Consider the following 19177-nt stretch of genomic DNA (forward strand, 5'->3'; position numbering starts at 1 on the left):
AATATCAAGTCTTCAATTTGAATTTTATATTTTATATATGTCACTCAAATTTTAAATAGATGTTACCTAAACTTTTTTGCTACTTCTTCATTCTGCCATTTCCTGTAAAATTTCTTCTTAGCCTGTTTGTTCTGTTTCGCTCCCTCCCTGCTGATTTGTTTCTTTCAAGAGCTGAAAATGGCATCTTAGTAGAAGGAAAAATAGTCTTGTACATATTAGCTTCCGTATGTGTTATTCCTCATCTCCATGGATGTACACTTCGGGTCAGAAAACAATTGAGTTCGAGATATTTTTTCCAATACTTGATAGGAAATCTATTCTGTCCACTGATTCAAGAGGCATTTAATTTTATTTCATTCTTTATACCATACAAGATCTGAATCCATTTACTCACGTGAACCTGTAGATTGACGAAGAAGATTGATTAGGCGAGAAAATATAAATGAAATGGATCAATTCTAAAGCCAAGCAATAGATTGAAATGTACATTTGTGGTAGTTGCCTTTAGGTATATTTAGATTATATTTTGTAAATGATATCAAGATCGGGGGTTAGAAAGATGAGTTCTGGTCAGAAGTAACTTATCCTTGGTATGGTGGTTTAATTATGCTTGATTACCAGTATATTCATTTGTTAGAATATAGTAAGGAATATTACCCAAATATGATATATACCATTATAGTCAAGTTATTAGCAATATATATTGCATGTGGCAAATGACCGAATGGGAGTGGGACAAAGATGAATGGTTGAAAATTATCAACTGTAACCAATTTGTGATTTCATTTTAACGAAGTTTCGGGTCTTGAAATCACGAATCAACAAGGCATTGTGATGATTCTAGAGAATTCTGTCATGCTAGCTTGGTTGTAGAAAACATTTATTCCTTTCCTGTATTTGCTCTTTATATTGTTAGATTGAAAGAGTCCATTAAGGTGATATGTCAAGTCTTTGACACATGCCATTCAACCATAAAGTTTATTAAGGTGATATGTCAAGTCTTTGACACATGCCATTCAACCATAAAGTTTATTAAGAGTTTCCTAGGAGTTGCTTCATAGTAGGATCCTCTTCCAAACCTCCTCTAGCAGTGAAGGCGGATCCAAAAGGCCTCATAAAATTGAATTCTTTATCGTATCTATTGGAGAGTTTAATGGTAGAGAGCTAGGGCCTGCCATCATTGTTGAGTTATGCTTGAAAAGTGTTTTGTTTTAACTGCAAAGAAAAACGATTCTAGGAACACAGATGCAAGGCCCCTAGTAAGATCCACATAATTGAGATTTTAGATAAAAACAGCTTGAAGTGGCTAAAAGTATTCAAGGGGAATTAGTATAAATTAAGGAGGAAATTGCCAATCTTCAAGACCAGGAACAAGAAGAAACTCCAATGGTTTCCATTGCTTTGGATGCTGGGAATAGTGTAATATTAAAATGAGGGTAAGAAGTGAGGACAAGAGAATATTTGTGGTGGCACTTGTTGATTCCAGTAACACTTATGCTCAATGGACACGAAGTTAGTATCTTCTGTGTGGTTGAAAGTCTGCCTATTACAAAATTTCCAAATGACAATGACCAATTGCATTGTGATGGAATATAAAGGATTGCTTAAGGGATTACAGATATAGCTGAAAAACTAGAAATTTTGTTATGATTGTCATGCTGTAGCCTTAGTAAGGGTTAATATGGCAGCTATTGGGCCATTGTGCATGAATCTAGCTGAATGTATAGGAAATTTGAGAAAGAATAGTATTGAAATAGAGGAGTGTTGCAACCTGTTGCAAATAGATTCTTTCAATGCAAAAAAGTTAAAACAACTAAATAAGTTAATAACATGCTAATGGTGGATTATGTTCAATTTTTCAATATAATACCATTAAAGGGCATGATACATGCCAAGGTAAAAGCACATAAATGAACAAGAAAGAACACATCATTGAGATTAAAATAAGGTCCAAATTGCACATTGCTCCTTCCTATGGGTATCCCAAGTTATTGTGTGAAGAGATGAAAAAATGGTCAAAGAGTTATTGGATATAGGTCATATAGTGCCAGGGAAAAGGTCATTTGCATCTTTAGCGGTTTGACAAGGAAGAAAGAGTTATTGGATATAGGTCATATAGTGCCAAGGAAAAGTTCGTTTGCATCTTTAGTGGTTTGACAAGGAAGAAAGATGTTTCATATGTACGTTTTTTCTTGAGAGTTGAAAAAGACAACCTTTAAACATAGATATCCTTTTTGTGTATATATGAGTTTCTTTGCCAAATTTCATGGGGCAATAGTAAGAACAATGATTGACTTGAAATCTAGATATACCAAATAAGGGTGATTGCAAGTGACTAATACAAGACAACATTCTAGATTGATCAGGATGACTACAAGTTTCAAGTGATGCTTTTTGGGCTAACCTATGCCCCAATCACTTTCAAAAGTATGATGAATCACATTTTAAGCAATAATTTAGGAATTTTATTTTGGTTTTATTTGATAATATTGTCCTCTATAAAAGAATAAAAAGCAGAATTTGCACCATTTGAGACTAGTATTATAACTTTTTTGGCTTAAATCCCTATTTGCAAAAGAATAAAGTTTGAATTTTCAAGAGTGAGATTACATACTTGGGGCATACCAAGAAAGAAGAGGGCACATCACTTGTAAAGGTGAAGTAAAAAATGACCTAACTAAGATTTATGCCATTCTCAAATGATTCTTACCAAAGAATGTGAAACATTGAGAGGGTTTAATGTACCATGCGGCTTTGCATGAGTTTGTGAAGGGGTTTGGAGATACTGTGGCACCCCTCACTATTCTTACAAAGAAGGATCACAATTCAATTGGATAGAGAAGGCAAAAGCCATGTTCCAGTACACGAAGTAAGTAATGATTTATAGCTCTATACTTACACTTCCATATTTCTCGTAGTCCTTTGTAGTGAAATATGATCTCATACACCATCACAATGGTATCAATGATGACTTGCTTTTTATTGTAGGAAGTTGATTGATGGGGAGAAGTTGTTATATTTCTACAATAAATAGATATTGGAATTTTTGCATCTTCCACAAATATTTATTCAGGGGCACTTAATTATCTAGACAAACCATTGAAGCTTGCAACATGTTTTGTCCCAAAATACCTTTAGTGAGCAATAAGGAAAGTGGTGAGCAAGTTACCAAATTTTACTTAAAAATTCAACACAAGAAGGGTATATAAATAATATGGTTGTAGATTCCTTATCCCAACATCCTCAATTACAAGCAACGTCTTCAGCTGAATCAATTCGGAACATGATTTCTCCACCTAGGTTATGTATATTGGAAAGAGAAGAACGAAGTTATCTAGAACGTGTGTGTGCACATGATATTCATAACTAACTCATACACGTAGACGCAAGTAATGACATTACATGTTGGTGGTGATGATGCAATTCAATTTTTAAGGGGCCTCTTTATAGATACGAGGCAACACACTCGATGAATTTGTTGGGAATGTCTAAGTTCACCATAAGTGGCTATCCATAGTTTGAAGACACGCTTGAAGTGTTTTGCCTAAAACCCTTCCTCATTTGCTACTTTGCTAGTGTTCATCATCCAAATAGCCTCTTGGATATCTTGGTAGGAGAATAATTAGTAAGAAGGGAGGGAGAGGTGGATTAGGGGCTATTTAAGAATGCCATAAAGGGAGGAGGTATAAGAAAACATGAATTTTTGGATTAAGGTTGTGAGGGAGAGGGGAGTGGTGAGGAAAGATGGTGAGCCGTCAGTTTTTTTTCGGAGTAGATGAGGGAGGCACTCAACTCCCATCTCCTTTGGGAGATGAAGAAGCACTTCTTGTGTGGTGGTTGTAGGAAGCCTTAAGATGGAGGTAGGAAGGGCAAGTGTGAGTGAAGGCATGTTGAGGCTGACTATGGAGGAAATACCACTGGTTCATGGGGTAGGACCTAGTTTTTAGGGAAGGTGAGGTGGATCGAGTGTAGTTGGGGTAGGATTGAAGAGCAACATCCCAAATGATGGATGAAAGATGGGTTTGTTTGGTAGTGATAGAGTTTGGGAGCATTTGGTGGAGATGGGAAGTAAAGATGCCTTGACCACCCTTGTTAAAGAGAAAAGTGGTATGAGGTGGACCAAGGGGCAGTTAGGGGAGGGGGGTGTTAGGCTGAACTTTGAAGAGAGAGATAGAAAAACATGGTTAGCTAAGGTGATGGGAGTAGCAAAAAATGGCAAATGAAGGGAGATTGGAGTAGATCTTGATTGGGCAAGACATAATCCGCTACATTCACCCTTCCACCATGAGGTTTACAAGTGAAGAATTGAGGATTTGGGTAGTAGGAGGGGCTGTTTAGGATCAATAGCTAATGGGATTCATCGAGTTGCAGGGGTTGTCTGCCATAACCTGTAATAGGCCCTAAAACATCATTATAGAATTGGTGGAGTCCCACTGGATCTAGATCTATTTACTGAATGCAAAACATGTCCTTTGAATGGTCATAGAGAGGAATATGAAGAGCTCAAATGAAGGCATTAAAGTTGCTAAGTAAGATGACTTACCTTTTTGTTGATTTTTGCATGATGCCTCATATAGGTCCAAATAGGGGTCTCTGTCCCACGGTAGATAGAAAACTAAAATGAAATTGGGGGGAAATAACAGACTGCAATGTAGATTTCTCTCGGGGAGGAGGGGCGGTAAAACCACTTAGTTGATTCCACATGAACTTGACAAACTCGTGTGAAGCAACTACAGAAACCTTGCCCCACAAGGAGTCCTTGGCTAGGTAGGCCACTTCACTTGAACTTATGAGGCTATAACACCACTTGAAAAATTAGTCTCTTTTGAACAAGTGGAAAACCATTGATAACTTTCTATATTTGGAAGTGGCCTGATAGGGCTCATGTGGGTCTCAATGATAAAGAGGATATCGAATGTACCAAGAGCATCAAATATCATGCTTAACGATGATGATAAAGGTCCAATGTTGTTCCAACAATCATTTGAAATACTCAAGCCTTGCCGCCTCCTCCAACAATATCTTCATTTAGAGAACCTGGGTTGGGAGTACCTCACAAGGGGTCGAGTAATCCTAGGTGATGGCCCTGAGGTTTCTAATGCAGGCATTAGAGTTGCCAAGTAAGATGACTTGCCTTTTTGTTGAGTATGGCATGATGCCACATATATGTTCAAATAGGTGTCTCTGTTTCATTGTAGATAGAAAACTAAAATGAAATTGGGGGAAAATAACAAACTGCAACTCAGATTTCTGAATCCACTAAGTTGAATCCACATGAACCTAACAAACTCGTCTAAAGCAACTACAGGAACCTTGCTCCATAGGGAGTCCTTGGCTAGGTAGGCCACTTCACTTGAACCTATGATGCTATAACACCACTTGAAAAATTAGTCTCTTTTGAACAAGTGGAAAACCACGGATAACTGGCTATGTTTGGAAGTGGCCTGATAGGGCTCATGTCAGTATCAATGATAAAGAGGATATCGAATGTACCAAGAGCATTGAAGATCATGCTTGATGATCATGAGAAAGGTCCATTGCTGTTCGAACAACCATTTGAAATACTCTAGCCTTATTGCGTCCTCCAACAAGATCTTCATTTAGAGAACCTGGGTTGGGAATACCTCACAAGGGGTCGAGGAATCCTAGGTGATGGCCCTGAGGTCTCTAATGACAACCCATTTCCTTTCATGTCATGTTGCTTTGACCAACTCATTGGATTGTTTTAGCTTGGTAACTTGGGATCTAGTGAGATCTTTATCTAGGAATATCCTGTTTGGAAGGGATAACAACTTGTGCTTGGCTAGGAAGGGATAACAACCTACGCTTGGCTTGAAGAGCCAATGCCCATTGTCCATTGACTTGAACTGAATGAAAAGTGGAGAATTAGCTTTGTACCAAACTATCTCAAGAGTAAGGTTATCTCGATTCTTGAAGGAACATGGCACCAACTTGCATGGGGTGCAAGGATGGAAAGGTTGAGGGAAGCCCCTTAACTTTAAGTTTAGTTCTCGAGCCCTCCAAGTGTGCTTCTTCATTAGCTTGGTTTAAATGACCTCTTTGACTATAATAAGGGGGGCGGGTCATGGCCTTACCCCTAACTGCTTGTGCCCAAGAATTAATATGCATCTTTGTTTCTCGTTTAGAAGTGGCCTGTTGGGTTTAGATTTCTTCTTGTTGTTTTTGAGGGTCTCATGGACATGGTTTTCATTTAACAATATTTTGAGATATTAGTTCTCCAATTTCACCTCTGAAATTCTAGATGAGAGTGCTCACTTCTGCTTGTTGTTGCTCTAATAATTGAGTAAACCTACAAACTTGGGCAACTAGTAGAATGGGGTTTGTAGAGAGAGTCACTATGGATACCTCTACCTCGTTTTGTATACCTACCCTTCTATTGATATGTATGTTGCTAGTCCATTGTCTTGATTGGTTTTCCTTGTGACTTTGCTTCTATCATCATATGAATTGATCATTTGTCTCTTAGTTCAAAGTTTTTTTTTTTGGGGGGGGGGGGGTGGGGGGCATGGGTTTGATGGTATGAAAGGGATGGGAGAGGGAGACAGGGTGTTGAGAGGAGTGGCAAGCGAAAAACATTGAGGGTGGTGATAATATAGGAGTGGGAAAGGGGTGGAGGAGGAGAGGGGAGGAATCAAAGGGAGTACAAGGTAGAGGAGAGGAGGGAAGGGAGTGACATTGGGGTTGTGGGCTAGTTGCAGGCTTGGAGGGACACATATTTGGGTTGATGGGACATGCTTGCAGTATGGTGGCGAGCTAGATGTTGAGAAATGCATTAGGGCAACATTTATTCTTATTTTCTCTCACTTGACATTTACTTGTGATATTATATTTGTCGTATGTTGATTACTTTAGTGTTCTCATCATCAAACAAATGCCAAAACATGAAGACCATACAATGAACACCAAATGTAGGCACTCAGCTAGGGAAAAACCCCTAACAAGGGGGAAACCCTATCAAAGTCGTCACTAGTAGACTTAAATCAAATTGAGACAAACTTGGTCTTTTTGACCAGAGACCTAGATTCCCTCCATCCACCAAGTCAGTCCTCCACTTAAGTAGTCATCCATAATTTCATCTCTTCTTTCTTTCTGCAATTTGGTCTTTTCATCCTCGGCTCCTGCAATTTTCTATAAAATAACTCATGTGACAAAGAAACACCAAGATCTCGGTTCAATTAGCTTAACCAACTCCTCTATTACCCTTTCTTGGGTTAATTCTTCTTCTTCAGGCCTTCACATTTTTTTCTTCTTTTATACAAATTGCAGATTGAACTTCATAACATGACTTCCTTGAATAGATTGAGCTCATTGCTATATATAGTTGTAGGAAGCTCCTCTAATAGGTCAACATGAATGGATGGCTAGCTAACTAGATGTGTTTGGGGCTGACTACTTGTGTTTAAGGTTGACTTGATGGTGGAGGGGTTAACATGACCAAAATAAATTTCTTTCTTCGATACAATGAGCCCAAGAAGGGTCTTATACATCATGACATTGAATTTTGACATAAGACACCAACCCTAGAGCACACAATGGGTGCTTTTGACCTATTGACCATTGACCCAAGCGTGAAACCCATGCTTTAATAAGTCAATTATATTTTAGAATAAAAATTTCTTTTCTTTCTTTTCGACAAATACAATTATGAAGATCGACACTAGTTACATTCTTCAACAGTCCCTCTTAACTAGAGAGGTATTCATAATTACATATATACGTAGGTACAAGGATGATCTCAGAATGATATGTTCTATGAAGAGTCACAACACACGCAATGCTACAAATTATATACTTGACCAAAGTATCTAATTAGATGGGACTAAGGTGTGTTCCAAGCTTCAGCCTCTATAGGGACCATCAAGCTTCAACTCTTACACTAACCCAGGGATCTAGGTATCGTATCCAAGGTCGGAGCTCCACAAGACCAACGATACCCTCCCTACTTCGGGATCTAGACATCATCATAGGCCGACTAGATGTCCTCCCAAGCATCTTGTCGCCCTAAGAAGCTTCATCTCTCCTTATCAACTAAATTAGATATATGATATATCCACCAGTCCAAGCATGATTCCAAGATGTTCAACTTTCTTATGGAGAGATCCTACACAATCACAACCCCAATCAGTGATACACTTTCAATATATATAAATTAGTATAAATCTCCATGGTTCTCAATTGTATTGATGCTGCTTAGTTTATTATCATATTATCCAAACACATCTTCGTCAGGAGTTTTCTTCTTTAACTTCTTTAGCAACACCAAAATCAACCTCAACACTTTTCAAAACATCCAATTCTTGTTCACATCTTCATCAATGACAACTTTATTGAAGAACAACCATCTGTAGTGATTCAACCATTCTCCAATCTCATTCTTTCTTCAAGGTCTTATAGTTGTCACAATATGTCCTCCTTCTCAACCGGGGAGATATGCCATTCCTTTATATCCAAGCTTCTTCTTTATATCAGAAACCTCTTTCTTCCAGCCACACAAGCTCCTTTTTATTTGTACCATATCATTTGAATAACTTTAAACTTCATTTCTTTATGAACATTATCTTTAATATCATCATTATTCTTATAGCTCCCTCTTTCCAACATGCTCATCAAGTCATGAACATCTTCATCAACTTGAAGATCATGTACCTGCAAATCATTCAACAAGTACAACCAAGTACACATTTATAGGAGCATGAAGTTAACTTTATCAAAATAGAGTTAGCCTGTCATTGTAATGGAAGCATCAAAACAATCAAGCTTTAGATATCTAAAACCTAAACCTAGTTAGGTTTACAATCAACAAAAGTTACATCTTTTCATAATCTAGACTTCAACAACTTTGCTAGGGTTTTGTTACAAACCTTAGATTCCATCATCGAGACATAAGGCCTTAGTAACTAAATCAAGATAGCAATCCAATCATAGCATTTTACATCAGGGGTTTCAATATTATGCTCTAAGAATTTCATGTCAAGCTCTACTACAATTTTGTTACAAACCCTAGATTTCATCAATCATAGATATCAACAACAAAGTTATCATCCTAATATTTCATATCTAGGGTTTCATTATTATTTCCTTATATCAATCTCTTACTAGGATTTTATCGTAAATCCTAGATACACATCAAACTTCAATAAATTTTGACCAAACTAGGTTTTTAATTATGCAGAAGCTTATCCACCTAGGGTTTCATTCCTAGGATTTTGCATTGACTATAGCAAGGTGTTTGACATAAACCCTAATTCTAGGGTTTCATCATGTAACCAAGATATCAACGACAAACCCTAAAAGACTAGGGGTTTTTCATAGCATTACCAAAAACTCTAAGAGATTAGAATATCAATATATGTTCTAGACTTTATCATCAAACCCTAAGTATACTAGGGTTTCATTATTATAGACAACATACCCTAAGCATCAGAAGGCTAGGGTTTTTTAGTGAACCCTAAAGATTAGGGTACAATGAACAAATGGCACGAGATAGTATGACAGGGGTAGATTCAATCTAGAGATTAATCACTCTAACAAGAATCTTTATGATTAAAAAATCTAGACATGAGAGAGTTAGTAATGTAAAGTAAATTCCAAAAACAATTTATCTTTTAATATGAGGAAGACTAGCTATAAATCATGTGATTTTTGAATGTACCTTGGTTTACTCCTTTTACAAACATTGTAGGGTTTCCTTATTGAAGGACCCCCTCTTAGCATCTTCATGGTCTATTACCATACAAGTCAGTTTGTGCCCAAGGATCCAACTTTTGCTTCCTTCAATATATCCCTGCAATATTTATGGACAACCATAACCAAAATATACAAGTATAATAACATAATGACTGACTAGGGTTTCCATTACCTTGAATGAATTTTAAGGGATTTTGAGTACAAATCCTTTGAGTACCTGTAAACCCTATCTATATAAAAGATTATCATATACCTACAAAACCTAAATATTATGAATTAAGGTTTCTATATATTTTATCTAAGGTTTACAATCCTTGGATATTAACATTCTTCATTATGATAATACTTGCAAACCCTAAGAACATTTCATACTATATTCTAAGCAAATGATCATACTCTACTTACCTCAAGATTACATACCTTTGTCTCTCAAGCTTGATATTTCTTTTAAAGTTTTTCTTGCAACCTAAAGACAAATTGTTAGATAACTAAAACATGAATATAACAATACTTGACTTTGATGAGGATTGCAGGCTGGTCCAAAAATGTTAGATGCTTTCTCTTCATTTCTCCAAGTAGATTTCACTCACACTGATATATACTGCTTCTGTTTGCTCAATAATAGAATATGTAGCACTTATTTCATAAGATATTTAGACTTTGACACTTTTGCAATGATCCATAAATTACAGAATTAATGGACTTCAAGATTTTATATCAGGCACTGATGTCCTTTCAGGTCGGCTTTTATGTTACTTTAGAAGTTTGGACCTTATATTTATATGCCTAGATTCTCGTCCTTTAACCACAGTAGGTCTCCAAATTTCAATTTCAGTTACTTGTGATCTTTATAACAAGATCTGTCCATAGTCTTGCTCAGATCAATCCCATAGTTCTGATCAGCAACCTTAGTAACTCTTGGGTCATTGAATGACTCAGTTCAAATGTGCTCCACAAGTCTTCCTTCTCGCATAACTTCAGACTCTTAGATTTATGTCACTGCTTCAGACATTGGGTAACAATAAAAAGATTTTCGACCTACTTCAGATTAGGTCTCAGATTCAGCTTATTGTAAGGCCACAAACTCGACCTACTGTGCCTCGATATTACTGTAGAGAAGCTTCAGAAATTCAACCTTTCTCTGGTTTCTAGTCCTTGTAATTTAGATTCTTAATTCTATACAGAACTTTGCTTTTCATAGATTTTGGTCTTGATTTCAAAGACTAAATTTTAAGCATAGAACTTTGCCTTATTCCTCAATGGATTCAGCCTTCTCTAGGTTATAGATCTAGCTGTTCGGACCTTAAATATGCTACTAGGCTCCTTTAGGTACTTAGACCTTTCAGGTTTGTGGCTTGATTTTAGTTACATAGTTTTGTAATTGTGCCCAAAAATATGCTCTCTTAAAGCTTAGATTTTCTTCTAGGAGATTTGCCTTTAAGACTGTTCTTTATCCTCTAAAAGATAGCGATTTTCCAGCTGCCAATGCTTCTTGAACTTAGCTCTTCTACCATGTTGAGAAATCCATTAGGGCAACATTTATTCTTAATTTCTCTCACTTGACATTTACTTGTGATATTATATTTGTCTTATGTTGATTATTTTTGTGCTCTCATCATCAAGTAAATGCCAAAACATGAAGACTGTACAATGAACACCAGATGTATGCACTCAGCCAGGGAAAAACCCCTAACAAGGGGAAAACCCAGTCAAACTCTTCACTAGGAGACTTAAAATTAAATCGAGACAAACTTGACATTTTTGACCAGAGACCTAGATTCCCTCCATCCACCAAGTGAGTCCTCCACTTAAGCAGTCATCCAAAATTTTGTCTCTTCTTTCTTTCTACAATTTGGTCTTTTCATCCTCAACTCTTGCAATTTTCTTCAAGATAATTTGTGTGTCAAAGAAAAACCAAGATCTTGGTTCTCTTAGCTTAACCAACTTCTCTATTACCCTTTCTTGGATTAATTCTTATTCTTCAGGCCTTCGCATTTTTTTCGTCTTTTATAGAAACTGCAGATTGAATTTCATAACTTGACTTCCTTGAACAGGTCGAGTTCATTGCTATATATAGTTGTTGGAAGCTCCTCTAATAGGCTGATGAATGGATGGCTAGCTGACTTGATGTTGGAATTTCTAAGTCTAACACGTTAGATACCCTCCATGCATTTTACTGATTTATTCCTACTTACTTGTTCTGTTAATTAACAAGTTATTTACCATGTAAATGCTGGAAATAAATACAAGTACATGCTCAACACATTATAGATCATCAACTGAAGGAAATAGAAACAAGCACACAAGTGACACCCTTGTTTTTGGACTAACGTCCCTGGAAAAACCCAATGCGGGAAAACTGGTGCAGCTATCTGAGGGTTTGATTTATTAAGCAGTTTCAGAATACAATCTGGGTGCCAAATCCGGCATACCCAACAGAGAAAAATATCGACAGTAGTACCTCTCTACTCGGAAGCAGATATTTCGGCTGAAACCCCGGATAAACACTCCGGTAGCTCCACAGCTCCAATCTGCCCCACAAAACCCCAACATTAACCTCTAGGGACTGCGTCAGCCTCTCTCTGGCTTAGCGTTAGCCCAGTGTCACTCTGGCTTGGCCCGTGTCAACCTCTGGAGGCACTGCGTTAGCCCTCTGGCCCTCTGCGTCGCCCACGCTGGTCCTTTGAGGCATTGCGCAGCTCTTGGCTAGCTCTGTGTGAGCCCTTGGCTGCTTCTGTGTCCTTCTCTTCTGCTACTGTGCTGATCTTCTCGGTGCTATCTCTACCTCTCTGCTTCTATATTCACTGCCCCTCAGCGACAACTTTGATCACACTCAACTTTCTCAGCAAACCTAGCCCCAGAAAGTCGAAATCTTGATTTCTTGGTGTGTTCTCCAAGTGACCCTCAAGCCTCATTTTATACTTTTCTCGTTGACAAATCAACGGTCGAGATTAAGTCCCTAATCATCGACTAAGATTAGATCTGGCTTGATCCATGACTTTTGGACCATTCTAACACAATTTTATATTAATTCACATTAATATTTTAATTTCCCTAAGTTTAGACTTAGGGACTCCATTAAAAATATTAATTATCTTAATATCTCCCAAACTGTTTAGAATCTGCCCAAACCCTTTTTGGGTATTAGAGATCTCATGTGCCTTAGTCTCTCCACCAATTTTCGTGGCTAGAGCACATCCGATGCTACCCCAAATCAACACTCCCTCTTAGCGAGGACTGTGCCCTAGTAATACTCCTCACTGAGTATCACCCTGATCATCCGACATCGGTCCCTGTCTTGATGCTAGGCCTGCTACCCAACATCCTCTGCATTGTTGCATCCTGTACTGCTACCCATGGCCCTGCCACTGCCGCTGCTGCATCCATACTGCAACTCCCTCTGCATGCGTGCTGCTGCCCATGGCCCTACCATTGCCATTGCTGTATCTGCATTGCAACCCTTCTCATCATGCTACATCGTGCTGCCCATAGCACTACCACTGCTAACTGTCGCACTTCAACTCAATTACTGAGAAATAAGTAACTGATCTCCCAACTCTGACATCTTTGTCAGGCTAGAAACACTCTTGATGCTGAAGCTCCCTCTGTCACTAACAAGTGCTCCCTCTCTGACCTTTGCGCTGCCGCAACAACTCCATGCATCTCGCACCGTTGCACACCTCTCTATGCCATCCTGTACTGGTGCAACACTCTCGTGCCTCTCGCACTGTTGCAACCTGCTAGCCTTGCGCTGTCTTGGGAATCCTGCACTATTGCTCCCTCTATCGCTCCATCCGCATTTGTCTCTACCGACATCCGCTAGTCCTGCTACTCTTCGGGGCTCCCGTAGCAAGGTCTAATCCAAGAGGCTGGGTACTTTGAGGATCCTGCCCCACATTGCTTGTAGTCCGCCTGACTACAGCTCGATGTCTCCCCACTTCTTCTGAAGTGGAACATGAGCACTCATGTCACAATCATTGTTTGTCTCCACTTCCTTCTTTGCCCTTGCTGGCGCTGCCTTGGTCTTGGAGGCCTCTCCCTTCCTCTTCTTCCTTGGACACTGGGTCGCATAATGACCCAGCTCCCCACAGTGGTAGCATTTGACCTTGGAGAGGTCCTTCTTCTTCCGTTTCTCCTGCTTTCCCTCAGATGCTAGGGTGACATCTTCCTCCTCCTCCTCCTTGATTCTGATCCCCTTGCTGCTGCTTCCTTGCTCAGCCTTCTGATCTCTTCTTGGCGAAGAACAACCCACATTTCCTCCCAATCTGGAAGGGTTGCCTTGCCCAGTATGCTCTGGACAAGCACCTCCTAGTCTTCTGAGATTGCGTTCAGGGTTGTTCTCACCATCAATTCTGGATCCGATGTTGCCCCTATGGAAGTCAACTGATCTCGGATCTCCTTCAATCGACTGAGGAATGGGTCGATCTGTTCTCCCTTCTTCATCTGGTATGATCGCATCCGATTTTCTAGTAGCATTTTCCTCTGCACGGAAGTATGCTGATACAACTTGGTCAGGGCCTCCCACATCTCCTGTGTCGTGTTCTTCTCGGCAATATTTGGTAATATATGATCCTTGACCCTGTCAAGGATGATACTCTTAGCCCTTGCCATTGCATCCTCGTACCTGTCGTTATCAGCTGGGTCAACTGGGATAGCTATCGTCCTCAAGGCGAAGTGCTTGACACGATTCCTGTCTAGTACGGATAAGATTTTGGCCTTCTAGACTACAAAGTTTGAGGCTCTGTCCAGTCTGTCCTGGTCTCTTACTCCGTGTAGTGCCATTTCGCTGCTCCTTTACTTCCCTCCTGGAAGTTCTTGGTATGACTCTTCTGAGCCTCGATTTCCCTTATGGAAACCCTTCTGCCAATGTCGAGATGCCCCTCTCCAATCGTTTGTGCAACTGCAACACTGATCTGGATTCTTTGGCAAGAAACCCACCTCGGCAGCAACTCCTTCTACCTTGGTCTTGCCCTGTTAGGTACTGTTTTGACTACAGTACCACACCAGCTCCACTCTGCAACTTACCCACAACATCCCAAAGCCCAACAACCTGAAGGTTAGAGCTCCTAGGCTCTGCGCAATCCCGACACAGACAAATCAACCTCCTCAGCCCACTGCGTCAGCCCTCCTGGCCTTTGCTTGAGCCTGCGTTTGCCTCCCTCAGCCTTGCGCTACCTCCTCTTGGCTCAATCTTGATGACGCAGGCACTGTGTCACCCCTTCCTTGCTCCTACTCTGCTAGGAACAACTTCTGTCACTCGGGACAACTGTTTTTTGCCGCCGCTGCTCTGTTCGGCTGATGTCCTCAATTCTCTTGTGATCTGCAACCACGCTGTAATACCATGTTGGAATTTCTAAGTCTGACACGTTAGAAACCCTTCATGCACTTTACTGATTTATTCCTACTTACTTGTTCTGTTAATTAACAAGTTATTTACCATGTAAATACTGGAAATAAATACAAGTACATGCTCAACACATTACAGATCATCAACTGAAGGAAATAGAAACAAGCACACAAGTGACACCGTTGTTTTTGGACTAATGTCCCCAGAAAAACCCAATGCGGGAAAACCGGTGCAACTATTTGAGGGTTTGATTTATTAAGCAGTTTCAGAATACAATTTGGTTGCCAAATCCGACATACCCAACAGAGAAAAATATCGGCAGTAGCACCTCTCTACTTGGAAGCAGATATTCCGACTGAAACCCCGGATAAACACTCCGGTAGCTCTACAGCTCCAATCTGCCCCATGAAACCCCAGCGTCAGCCTCTCTCTGGCCCAGCGTTAGCCCAACGTCACTCTAGCTTGGCTTGCGTTAGCCTCTGGAGGCATTGCGTCAGCTCTCTGGCCCTTTGCGTCACCCACGCTGGCCCTTTGAGGCACTGCGCAACTCCTGGCTACCTCTGCGTGAGCCTTGGTTGGCTTTGCGTGAACCCTTGGCTACTTCTGCGTCCCTCTCTCCGGCTACTGCACTGATCCTCCCGGTGCTATCTCTGTCTCTGCTTCTGTATTCACTGCCCCTTAGCTGCAACGTTGATCACTCTCTCAACTTTCTCAGCAAACCCAGCCCCAGAAAGGTGAAATCTTGATCTCTTGGTGTGTTCTCCAAGTGACCCTCAAGCCTCCTCTTATACTTTTCTCATTGACAAATCAACCACTGAGATTAAATCCCTAATCAACGACTAAGATTAGATTTGGCTTGATCCATGACTTTTGGATCATTCTAACACAGTTTTATATTAATTCACATTAATATTTTAATTTTCCTAAGTTTAGACTTAGGGACTCCATTAAAAATATTAATTATTTTAATATCTCCCAAATTGTTTAGAATCTGCCCAAACCCTTTTTGGGTATTAGAGATCTCATGTGCCTTACCCTCTCCACCAATTTTTGTGGCTAGAGCACATCCGATGCTACCCCAAATCAACACTTGACGTGTTTGAGGCTGACTTGATGTGTTTGAGGCCGACTTGATGGTGGAGAGGTTATCATGACCAAAATAAATATCTTTCTTTGATACAATGAGCCCAAGAAGGTTCTTATACATCATGACATTGACTTTTGACAGAAGACACCAACCCTAGAGCACACCATGGGTGCTTTTGACCTATTGACCATTGACCCAAGCGTGAAACCCATGCTTTAATAAGTCAATTATATTTTACAATAAATTTGTTTTTTCTTTCTTTCTGACAAATACAATTATGAAGATTGACACTAGTTACATTCTTCAACACTAGAGGGGCCATAGGGTGTAGGTGGTTGTAGGACAAAGGGTTGTAGGTTGGATGCCCTAGTCATAAGTTGAATGGCTGCTAGTTGGAGGGGTGACAATTGAATGGGATGGTTGTTTGTTGGATGATCATGGGATGGACAAGGACAAGCGTGGGGTTGGATGGGCACTGGGCTAGGAGGTTAGAGGGGTTGTGGCTTGATGGTTGGATGTGGGCTAGATCGATGATGGTGGAAAGGGACAATTGCAGGGTTGGACAAGGAATATTGCTAGGGGTAGAGAGTTTTGGAGGATAAGAAAATTCGAATAAGATAAATATCTCATGATTTGTTTGAGAAAACGATAAAAATGTTGGAAATTGGTTCAATAAAAAGGCAAACTTAGTCAATAATCGAGTGAGGATGAGGAAGCCATTGACAACAAAGCTAGCAGTGAGAGAAGGAAGAAGGAATGGAGGTGCCTTGTAAGAGGGTAGTAATGAGGAGGCAACTTGTGCACATGTGAAAGTAACAATATGATAGAGGGGCTTTGAATGCCATTCCCATTTCAATAAATTGAGATGACAAGTGTTGGTGGAGATGGCGTGGTGGAAATCACCGGCCCCTCCCCCCCCCCCCCCCATTACTTGTTTTTTTCTTGAATGACTTCATGGGATGGACTATAGGAACATGGAGGGTTCCATCCAAACCAAATTTTGCTTCAATCCTTTGTTTAATTTTATATCTCAATGGCCTTTGAATTGTTTTCCGTGTAAACATGAAAGAAGTGAGCTTGGGCAAATTGTTGGATTAGAGCTTTTGACCTAAGGAAGAGTCTTGCTAGGGTGGGGGATGCATTTTCTTGTTCATTCTTCATTGCATTCATGATCAATGAGGAATCTCTAACGATCGTAATGGTATCCCTAGTGAGAGGTGAGAAGTTTTAGGCCTTGGTAAATTGCTAGTGCTTCTAAAGTTCTACCTTATTGTTGATGACTTCCTCAATGCCCCATGGAAATCATATTTCTTTTGTCCTTGAGGAATAAAGAAAACCCTGCTTGCACTTGTTAGCCCATACAAAGTCTATCTTGTTAGCCCCTATGACACTTTGGTTATTTTTTATTTTGTCAAAAATAAGGTCATTGGGATTTTAACTATTCGACAAATTTTCCAATTCTGGTGGTTGGATTCCGTGCGCCGGGTCCCTGCCAATTGGTTGCCTCCTTAAGCCTGCCACTTGGTCAAGTTTGACCCGAACTTTGACTGCGAATATCTGGAGCATAGGAACTCAAATTTGAGTACCGTTCACACCGCTGGAAATAGGGCAATGAGCACTACGTTCTGGTCCTAGTTATATTTCAATCTAACAACCATATATATATATATATATATATATATATATATATATATACAACCTCATATATTTGAGGTTGATAAAGTCAGTCAGATGAGAATATCAAATTGCCAATACATGAAAGTGTCAGAAACAAAGTGTTTAATGTCTAGGAGAGATTAGTGGTTAAAGTGTTGTAAAAACTTGGTTTGAGTGAGAAATTTATAATTGATGTCATGTGGGTTAGATGTGCTCTATAATTAGAGTTCTTATTGCATTGAAGGCAATTTAAGTTCTTATGTCATTGAAGGTACACACGTACTTTATTTAACTCTTCTATACTATTGTAATTTTTTAGTTAATACAATTAGCTTATCTACGATTTGAGAGTTCATCTATATATGTGTCCGTAACAACCTTATATGTTTGAGGTTGATAAAGCTATTTAGATTATTAGATTAGATCATCTATACATGAAAGTGTCACAAACAAAGCGTTTAATGTTTAGGAGAGATTAGTGGCTAAAGCACTGTAAAAGCTTGGTTTGAGCCATAAAGCCATGATCAATGTTTTGTAGGATAGTTGTGCTCTACAATTTGAGATATTATGTTGTTGAAGGCATACAAATACTTTATTTAACTCTACTATCCTATTGTAATTTTTTAGTTAACAAAATTTGCTTAATTGTGATCTATGAGATCATCTATTTCTATGCGATCTTTCTTGTTTCTCTGTGATCTTTCTTGTGCATTCACTATTCATAAGAATTTGTGGAACCATGAATTTTTATAAGAGATATCTAAGTTAAATGGAAAACAAAGTCGCAAGTAGCTAAATTAGAAAGTATGTTAATATTAGGGCATTGACTTTGAATATCAATATGCGCTTTATAGTAAATTGTATTTAGTCTTGAGCTTACTATAATGCTTCATGCACATGCACACTTGTCTCTTGAAACTCTCAAATGGTAAGAAAGTTGATAAGTTTAGTGTGTTTATTAGAGTGTGTAGCAAGCTAGTTTTCTTTTGCCCTTGAAATTATAGTTCACTAGAAGTAAGTGTTGAATCATTGAAGTTTCTCACAAATGTTGTCTTCATAGAAACAAATATTTCCCACTCTCTGCAATCTTCTTTGGTGCGCTACAATAACTTTCTAGTCATGTTCATCGAGCCTAGGTTAGATTTGGACTTACCCAAGTACCTTTCTTACCTTGTCGAGTACCAAGTCCATCACTTTCTTATCACCACTATCACTACATACATTACTCTAATGTCCGTTTACTTCTAAACATCATTCTCCTATATGATACCCACCACTTCTTTTTGCACGCCACTCTCTCATGCTACACTTTGTTATCTCCTAGGCCTGCACTGAAAGAAATTCAAGTCGTTGCACAAAGTGAAACCCTAGAGGCACTT

At 39.3% G+C, this 19177-nt stretch overlaps 1 protein-coding gene across 2 annotated transcripts in view; it reads left to right on the forward strand.

The window, feature by feature from the left end:
* LOC149153545 (uncharacterized) overlaps window positions 1–19177 on the forward strand; it is a 51946-nt gene that overhangs the window by 2580 nt on the left and 30189 nt on the right. The gene's annotated exons all lie outside the window — the stretch shown is intronic.

The sequence above is a fragment of the Pinus tabuliformis genome, chromosome 9 (genome assembly GCF_031772625.1).
Source record: "Pinus tabuliformis cultivar Carrire ecotype Pingquan chromosome 9, CPIR1, whole genome shotgun sequence".
NCBI classification, from domain to species: Eukaryota; Viridiplantae; Streptophyta; class Pinopsida; order Pinales; family Pinaceae; genus Pinus; species Pinus tabuliformis.